The 10,596-nt window shown below is 34.1% G+C and overlaps 1 pseudogene; it reads left to right on the top strand.

Annotated features, from left to right (window-relative positions):
- Positions 1–9,972: 9,972 nt before the first annotated feature.
- LOC112504979 lies at positions 9,973–10,573 on the top strand (annotated as a pseudogene).
- The last annotated feature ends 23 nt before the right edge of the window (positions 10,574–10,596 follow it).

The following is a 10,596-nucleotide window of genomic DNA, read 5'->3' as shown; positions in this document are numbered from 1 at the left end:
CATATTTTCTTGAACAACCTTTAGGGCGCCGTCCAGATATTCGCGTGACACAAAGTGTGGTAAGCTCACACCTGGATCACTTAGATTACCAATTGAAACAACAGTTGAATAAACTGTTGTGCCTACGTTCAATGTTGGCATGATAGTAGCATTAGTAGGACTTCCGACCTGTCCTTGTGAAATGTCAAATGACACCACTCTGGTCGTTCCAGCAAGTTCACTAAGAACTGTGCTTGGAGCAACAGATGCTCTAGCTCGTGTGTACCTATGTGTATCAGCGCTAGACTCGAGGTGCACAGAATCGATGTCGTAGGCTGGGGTAGCGGCCTACTTATTTCAATAACTATGTTCTCCAAATGAGAAGTAGTTAGCGGATGTGCTATATCCCCGTGTTCAATTGAAACAACTGGTTGTTGAGAACCAGTTGAGTGGATGGGTGGGGTGTGCATTTGCATAACTGGGCTAGCTATGTCTTGTTCAATACCAACATTCAACGAATGAATGTCAGTAGTAGATGTGGGTGCCTGGCTATGTGTTTCTGCTAGATAAGGAGTTTTATATTCATTTGTGCTCCAATTACACCCTCTCCATATTCTTCTTCGTCCCTTTCACTCATTCTCTCTTCATTTTCAACTGAAACTCCCTCATCTCCTTCTTCGATAGAAATGTCTTGAAGAATACAGTCATATTCATCATATTCTTCAACATTGAATGACAAAGAATTTAGACTCGGACAAGGCTGTTGAGCTGAAAATTCTCGAAAAATGTCATTTATATCATCAACAAGTGCTCCATTTGGAATATTCTGTGAAGTAATGGTTTGAGCACGGTCGTCCGATCCAACATCATTATTATCATCATCATCATTACCATCATGATCACCAAGAACTGCCTCATTATCGGTTTCAATATCTTCCGAACTTGAAGAAGTTGTAGAAGTATTGTCAGATGAAGTACTTTGCCGATCAGACGCTCCGCCCTCCTTTTCACCCCTCTCTAATTCATTTTCCCTCAGCACACTTCCCTGTTTAGGTAATTCCTGTTCCCAAATTCTCTCTTCTATCCCTAACTCCTCTCTCACAACTGAGGCATGGGGTGATCCCTGGGCAAGTTCAACCGGATCTGGTTGAACTATAGGATCTATCACTCTCCTATAGTCTATAACACACTGAGTAGTCTGATCAGCTAAGGCAATTAGTTCTGGTGGTATTTCCATTATAGAATCCAAATCTTCTACTTCTGTATGCTGTCGAATTCTAGTAATGAGAAATGTCGGACCCTTTTCATCATTGGATCTCGCCGGAATGTCTTCATTAGCATTCATCATTGCCTTAATAAAAAGTTGCAGAAACCTCTGGAAGGGCACAAATTTCTTGGCCTTAGACGGAAATCTTTTTGCGTTGATAAGTTACAAACGACTTACAAGGCGGATTATATAAATCGCTTGACTATCCGCACAAGGGTTACCCGGATAAACCTAAATCGAACAAAACTTGAATCACACAAATATTAAATCGAATAAGCTTTAAGCGGATAACACCCTAAAACGATCAAGAATTAATCGGACTAAAGTTCAACCAAAAACACAAATTTCACACTTTTTACCAAAAAAATTGAATCAAAACATGAAAAAATATGAGTTTTGAAGAACTTCAACTGAATATGAAAACTCAAATATCGATTAAATCGGGTTCAAAACTTGTTTAAAACAAAAAACAGTGTGAATCAAAGTTGTTCGAAACTCAAATGCGAATCTAGTGTTGCAAAAAATTTCAATTAATAATCAAGAATAAGATCAAATTCAGACTCTGGATGAAGAACACTATGAACGGATTATGAACACCAAAAACCAGGTCGATCAATCCCCTAAAATTTGTGCAAAAATGTTTAATCCTCTAATCAAAACTGCTGCAGTCTGCTCTGATACCAATTGTGAAGTCTAAATTTCACACAAATGTGATATCAATCTTCAAGAACACGATGAATGTAAGAATAGAGAGAGTAGATCACCAAATGTAATTTCCTTGATTGATAAAGAGAATTACAGCTCTAAATCTGATTACAATCTGCTAATGACTTGATAATGACAATTACAAAGGAAAATACTATTTATACTAAGGAAGTAATAAAACTACACTACTACAAAAACATGTAAGATATGGAGAAACTTGAATACAACAATAATGCTCATACTCAAACCCAACATTCTGTCATTCTGATCCCACATAGTCAATCCTGATTCTTTATAATTGTCAATGTATAAATCTCAATGGTCATACCCTGCATCAGAAATGACTTTGACAAGATATCTCCCCTTGCACTCCACTTTTCTGTATCATTATATTTAGATTTATCTTTGGATTTGTTGTAGCAGGGAGATTACATTCAGGTACAACTGGAAATCCTAATGAAAAATCTTTGCACCTTATCCCAAAGATTTTATTATTTCTTCACTATATTCATGTCGAGCTATGAAGTCCAAGAATCTGTCTTTCCACTGTAAATAGTCTCCTCTGGACAGAATTGGAGGTTTTGTGTCGGAACTAATTGCCATTGCTTCTCTTGAAGACATGATTAACTAGTCTTTGATATAATTTGAAATCCTATTCAAATTGGAAAGTCAACGTTTTCCACAAAATGAACACCAAATGTCTGTAGAAGAGTCAAAGATACTCCGAAATATCACTAGACACTTAGAGATATTTCCAAAACCTTCAAATATCGTAGAACACAATGTCACAAAGCACAAAATATCACAGACCATAATATTGCTCAAGTCTCTAGCGATATTTTAAAATGTCGCTTCACAGTATACAATATCTTTAAAATGTCACTCAACACTATTGCAATATTTTCTAAAACTCAAACAAATCGCTATGCACTATGAGATTTTCATCAAATATCTCTCAACGCTTAGGGAGAAGCATTCAATTAGCGATATATAGCGATCTGGCAAAAACTTCAAGATTAACAAATCACAAAAACTCTTATTTGGATTCTGAAAATTGCACATATTAGCTCGAAAATCAATTATAAACAACTTTCACCAAAAACACAACAAAATCAATCAATTTGATCAAAATTGTTCAAGAAAGCTTCATAAACTGTGAACAAACTCGGGCATGTAAAACATCAAATTCAACCATCTCTCTTTGAAATTCGATCAAATTAACTACACAAAGTTTTCTAGAAATAATTTTCGATCGAAACTAAATGAAATTCCAATCCACAAACTCCAAAAATCGATCAAGATTTTGTAGAACCTTCAAACCGAGTTGTCGAACAAAAATGGTGAAAAAGAATCCAAGAAGTCTTAAAACAATCCATCAAATTCTTAGTCCAAAATTGTTCCAAAATTGTTCTAGATCACTGTAATCTGCTCTGATATCAATTGATAGTCTTATATATCAATTTAAACAAGTAATCAATGAAGAAGTCTAAGAACATAACTATGGCAGAAAGAGTTTTGTATTGAGAGAAATTAACTAGTAGGTTGTGTTATAATTAAAAACCTTACACAAAAATGACAAACTGTTTATAGTACAAGGAAACTTTAATACAACATAAAATTAAATCCCAATACTTCCAAGAAGATTATAGAATGTTATAAAAGAAAAAAAGAGTTGGAAGACAAAAATAATGTTTTTGTGAATGACAATTTTCAACTTAAGAAAAGAATATGTGATTGAAAAGAAAGTATTGAGATTTTAAAGAAAATATTTGAACTTGAAAAGTTCTAGTTAATGAGAGAAAATAATTTTAGAAAGAAAGAAAGAGTTTTTTGAATGAGAAAAACATATTTTACTCTGACAAGAAAGTTTTTGAAAGTAAACTTAAATATTTGGAGTTGACAAAGATCAAACTTTCAAAACAAGTATCTGATTTTGAAGAGGTTATTGTTGTGAAAAGAAGTAAGTTTGAACTTGAGAGACAAGAGTTTGAAAAGAAATGTTTGGAGCTTACAAAGCAAATTTCTTATTTTCAGAAAATTATGAAAAATGAAAAGAAGATTTTTGCTAGTGAAAGAAATATGGTTGAGAAAAAGAATGATAGATTATTCAAAGAAATATCTAATAAAATGAAAATTTTGGAAACTGATTTTGAAGATGAGCGGAATGTTTTTTAGAATGAAATTGTTAAGTCTTTAAAGATATTATCTGTCTTAGAAACAAATCTTGTGACTGAGTAGAAAATGAGATTTGAATTTGAAACGAAATTTGATTCGAGTATTGGAGAAAGAAATGTTATATCTGACAAAATCAAAAAACTTGAACAAATAAATTTCAAAACTAAGCAGCTAATTAAAGAGAATTCAGTAAAGGTTGACATCGTTAAACATCTTAGTCCAATACTTCTTTGTTCTTTCTCCGTATAATGATTCAACTAATATTTTGATTCTCTTTTTTTCTACAAGACCACTTCAAGTTCAATTCATAAAATTGATCCTTTCTCTCCAAGCAGTGTCTGTAAGAATAACTATTCTTCAAGTGTCAAATCATACAATTATTCTAACAAATACTCCAAATCAATAATTTTTTCAAAACATCAGACTCATCATGCTAATTTATTTCACAATGCTAATGGTTTGGACAAAGAACTCAACTACAAAGGATAGTGATGACAACAAGTTTTATAAATCTCTTGTAATTAATACAAAATCATTTGTTTCTAAGACTGATTTACCATGTCATGTCTATTCTATGAAACAGTAATCAGCCTCAATCGAGAGAAGAGTTGTTGTTCAATTTGTGGAATGAATGATTTTGTAAATCAGAGATATGTGAAATAGATGGTATGGTACATACAGTGTCCCCGACTCCCTAATTAATTCTTTTAAATCTAACCTTCGAGGACCTAAGAAAGATTGGGTACCAAAATCTTTCTAATTTTTTTTTGCAGAAAAGTCATATAGGTTTTTATTCAGAATATTCACATCACATGACTAAACATGAAAGGTTATGCTATTTTTTAGGGGTAGTACCATATTTTATAAGCAAGTGACTTTTATTTTTCAACAACCATGGTATTTCAATCCAAGAAACTTATTGTGTTTGTTTCTATTTTGATTGTAAATCAATCCTTGAAATACCACGTGTTATATTTTCATGGGTTAGTTATTTCCACGTCTTATATATTCGTTGAAATTTTCGGTGGAAATACACTAGCTTGAATGTTCATTACTTACATTGAATTCATTTCATATCAATGATTCAATTCTTATCTGAAATAATATTTGTGACTTGTTCTTCACAATTAAACATTCTAATCGTTAAATATTTGTTTGTAAACACCGTGTGCAGTGAGTCATTCTATACAGCGTTCGTATTTTTTTTTTTTTTGGACAATTCTAAACAAATATTTACTTGTTTAGATTCTTAACATCTCAATTCAGAATGTGTTCTATATTTTCATGATTAGCTTCTAAACGCTTCAGTTTAGAACATGTACTTCATTTGTTTGACTTCTAAACATATAAATTTAGGACTCGTACTTTAGATATTTGATTTCTAAGAGTTTACTGAACTTAAAAGAATAATATCTTTGAATTTTTTAGGACATATTTCATTGCATCAATGTGTAAGATTGTTGTGCTTCTATAGACTACTAGAATTGGTAGCCCTATCTAAGAAGTAACTCTTGAGTGAGAGGAGAGGTGTCTTAAAGAAAAGAGTGGGCGAGATAACTCATAATATTGAGAAATCTCATTGTGGTAAGCGGAAAAATGAAAATGAGAGTTTGGTTATAAGTGAGGTGTTCATTAAAAAATATAGAGGGTGAGAGAACAGAGTTAAAAGAAGAGAGAACTCTGCCCCAACCACTTCAATCTAGGCAACCACATTGTTGTTGGTTGACAATTCTTTCATGACCATCATTGAAAAAAATAGTGAGTACATGCCAACTTTTGATTAAACCCCACCAAGTACTCATCTCTTTCTCAACAAAGTGATGTGTAAATTTTTCACGGGGACGTATCATATAATCTATCTAGTTTTCATTCGGAAAACTTGGATATTGAAAAAGAAGGAAGTTTGCACTACCTTCGAATTTGATTTCATCGCATTGAGTCTGTGGAATATGTATTCAAATTTTGAGCCTAATATAACATAAAGTGCTTAATTCTTTCTACACATACACACAAAAAATAAGTCTTTATGTATGAATAGACATAGAAATACATTTGTAAATTTAATGATTGAATGGAAGTCCTAGAGCATGAATGTCAATGAAGCTCTTTATAAAGTACAATTGTTGAACTAAGTGGCTTCGTGCTCCTTACAAGCTAATTCTTGTACAAGAATTATTGATTGTTTCATTCGTTGATTCAGGGTTACAACTTACTATGAACTTGAATAGATTCATATCAATATTTCATGGAATAAATGGATGGTTTTCGTATGCTCAATAAGGTTCATATGTTGGAACGATTTGTTCTTAAGGAGATAATTTTCTGAGGGGGAGCTAATGTCCATCTATATAGTGGGAGTTAATGTAACGCCCCAAACCACACATTGCATGTAACACATATTTCATACAAAAAAAATACATGACATTATCCCATTCAGGTCCCTTAGTACAAGAATCTATTATAACCAAATACAAGGTCCAAAAATTCAAATACATTTTTTGTACTAATCAATCAAAACTATATATCAAGACAAATCTTCATGCAGAAATGCATATAGGAAAATATTACATTTTCTCCTTTCCCTTACTGTCCGTACCTCTTGCAATACATAATTAAAATCACAAAACGAGGGTTACACTGAAAGGTCTAGTGAGATACCCTATTAATGTTATTGCAGGGTGAAAATCACCAAAATCTTTTATGGAAAACAACATTTCATATATATAACAAATATATGAACAAATAGGAACATACTACCAAATCCGGATATAAAACCGGACAAGGTTTGACCGGATGGTTTTAAACCGATCAAAGGGTGAAAGATGTGGTGTCCGGATTAGTTTAAATCGGACAAAGGTTGGACGAAGTATTGTCCGGATTGTTTTAAATCGGACAAAGTTTAATCGATGTGTTATCCGGATTGTTTTAAACCGTTTAAGTGTTGATTGAGCTATGATTGGTAAGAATAATTATCTTTTTACACTGAGAAGTAGGAATACGACCAAATGGTGGCCGGATTATTTTAAATCGGCTATGTATTGAGCGGGGTATTGATCGGACTTGTTATCCGGACAAAGATATTGATTTTGATTCTAAAGTGTTAAATCGATCAAGTTCTATGTGGTGTGTTGTCCGGACTTGATATCCGGACAAACTTGGAATTTATTCTAAGTGTTAATCGGATAAAGCTTATGCTATGTGTTGACCGGATAGTTGACCGGATTTGATGTAATGTTGTGTTTTTGATGAGAAATGTTATTTTATCATAAAAAGAAAGTTTTGAAAGAAATGATTTTGTATTGATAATAATTTCAATGGCTACGGTTTATTTGAAATTATTCTGTGAAAATATTTTTATGAGGAAATAAGGGTGGCATATCAAGGAGAGGTGTACCATGGGATAAGGGTGACATATCAAAGAGAGGTATATCATGGGATAAGGGTGGCATATCAAGGAGGGGTGTACCTTTGGATATAAGGGTGGCATTTGCATGTGTCTTGTATGATATAACTCATTCTATTATATCCTTTAAGATTACCGTGGTCCGGAGTCTTTATTTCTTTGTGACTTAAAGATTTAGGATCAAGGTTCTTATTGGAAATTATAGTTTGGATGTTATTGAGGAGAAAATGTCAGGTTTGGCCTAAAGCTTTAAATAACCTTGTTTGGTTAAGAAAAAGGTTTAAAAGTGGCATTTTGTGAAATCTGATTGGTTCAAAGTTTTAAGAGTTGAATAAGCGGAATGCTTTGTTTGATAATGGAAAAGATTTGGTATTATGTTCCAATTTATTCATATATTTGTTATATATATATATGAAATGATATTTTCCCTAAAGGTTTTGGTGATTTTCACCCTGCAATAACATAAATAGGGTATCTCACTAGACCTTTCGGTCTAACCCTCGTTTTGTGATTTTAACTATGTGTTGCAGGATGTACAGATGGTAAGGGAAAGGGGAAGATTTAATATTTTCCTATATGCAATTCTGCTTGAAGATCCGTTATGATGTACAGTTTTGATTGATTAGTACAAGAAATGTATTTTGAATTTTTGGACCTTGTATCTGGTCATGTTAGATTCTTGTACTAAGGGACCTGAATGAAGTGATATCATGTATTTCTTTTGTATAAAATATGTGTTACATGCAATGTGGGGGTTGGGACGTTACAGATATGATAACAGATCGGAACAAAAGATCGGTGAGAAAGTCTGCTCACAGTGCCGACAGGTTCATCGGGGTGAATGCAAGATGGACCCAAGGAAATGTTATAAGTGCGGTGATGTAATATTCTTGTTGTTATTTCAAGTTTATATATATATATATATGTATATATATATATATTTATATATATATGTGTGTGTGTGTGTACGGATATGTATGTATGTGTGTAATTTATATATGTGGAAAATTTAAAGTTTATTATTTTAAAATAAAAGGGGGAGGTCGGCTGGTTGAGCCGCCCACCACCTCTCCTCCTTTTATTATGTATATATAGATTTTTTGACAAGAAAAGGTACATACACATACTATATTTAGAAGTTTTCTCTGAAGAATCAGAAGGATTGCACAAGAAGAGGATTTCAAAAGCCTTGATACTCGATTTCTAAAGGCGAGTGTATTAGAGCTTTGGATATGAATTGTTTACATACAATTTGATAAGCATTTGGAACTGGTTATTATGAATTCGACTTCATATTATGTGAATTATTGTTTAAACCGGCCAAGAGGTGACCGGATATCATCTAAACCGGACAAGAGGTGACCGGATATCATTTAAACCGGCCAAGAGGTGACCGGATATCATGTAAACCCTTCAAAAGATTGGATGGTGTATTGACCGGAATAATTTAAACCGGTCGAAGGTTGAAACATGTATTGTCCGGTTTAATTTAAACTTGTCAAGATTATAAGTGAAGTATTGTCCGGATTTCTTATCCGGACAAAGATGTTAATTAAATTTCAAGTGTTAAGGTTGACCGGACTTGTAATCCGGACAAGGTTGACTGGACTTCAAGTCCGGATAAAGAGTTAGAGGATTTTTGAAATATTTTGAGATGAGAGATGAAATGGCGGTGTACCCGCGAGATAGATGAAATGGCGGTGTAACCGCGAGAGAGATGAAATGGTGGTGTAACCGCGAGAGAGATGAAATGGCGGTGTAACCGCGAGAGAGATGAAATGGCGGTGTAACCGCGAGAGAGATGAGAGATGTAATGGCGGTGTAACCGTGAGAGAGATGTATTGGCGGTGTAACCGCGAGAAACATAAATATGCTTATGTTTCAGAATAAGTTTGATTCTAAACTGATTGTTTAGAAAGTATAGTGTTTGTTTGAGATTTATACACTCACTAGACCTTTTGGTCTAACGCTCAGTTGTTGRACTAACCTATTTTGCAGGTCAGCGTAATTTGCAAGATAAAGGCAAGGGAAAAGTTTAAACGATGATATTATTTGTTCATATATGTATTAGAGATACATTTTGTTAGTTCATGTTTTGTAATAATACTATTTTTAGTATTATGAGTAGGGAAAAGTTCAAAAAAACCCAACGGACTTTACTGTTTGGAACGATTAAGTCCTTGGACAATTTTTTGGAACAAATAAACCTTGGACTTTACAAAATTTGTTAAATAAATCCTTAGATTTTACAGAACTTATTAAATAAATCCTCAACCTTTAAAATCGTAACCTGTGACCTGAATAGATGGTAACTTAAATTAAAAAAAAACTTAAAGAATCCTAAAAACTCATGTCCCTCCATCGCTCCCTCCCCTCCCGTCTCCTTCTTCTTCTCGCACACCGTTTGAGACCACATCACCCCTTCCCTTCCCATCCCAACAAAATGGTGTCACCGGAAACAACTCCTCTTCCTCCTCCTCCGACCACCGCCAGTCCCCGGATTTCCTTCTCCGGCGATTTCCTCGACGATGCAAACTTCATCTGTATTACCCCACAAGATAAAGAAAAGGAGATCAAAACAAGGACCGGCGAGTTTGAGTTTCTGTCCGGCGACTTATCCAATCCGGCGACCATGCTGACCGCCGACGAACTCTTCTTTGAAGGAAAATTACTCCCCTTTTGGCAGAATGAAAAGCTGAATAAAATCAGCATAAAACCTGAAAAAAGTGGTTGCAAAAGAGGCAGTGACRATGAAAGAAGATGAAAACAACAACAACAACAGAATGAGTTGGTTTATCGACGAAGATCCTTCTCCTCGACCACCAAAATGCACAGTTCTATGGAAGGAGCTATTACGGTTGAAGAAACAAAGAGCATCTTCAGTACTTTCACCATCTTCATCCACTTCTTCTAACTCTTCTTCAAACTCCATTGATGATCAAGATTCAAGCAAGAAAGAGAAGCAGCAGCAGGTTAAGAGAATTAAAAAAGGGTTAGAGAGAACCAGATCCAGTGGTATAAAGATTAGACCCATGATCAATCCTGTAAACTTGATTTCAAGATTTTC

The sequence above is a fragment of the Cynara cardunculus genome, unplaced genomic scaffold, assembly GCF_001531365.2.
Source record: "Cynara cardunculus var. scolymus isolate 2C unplaced genomic scaffold, CcrdV1 Un_Scaffold_7662, whole genome shotgun sequence".
Classification (NCBI taxonomy): Eukaryota; Viridiplantae; Streptophyta; class Magnoliopsida; order Asterales; family Asteraceae; genus Cynara; species Cynara cardunculus.
This window is presented reverse-complemented; position numbering and strand designations above follow the sequence as displayed.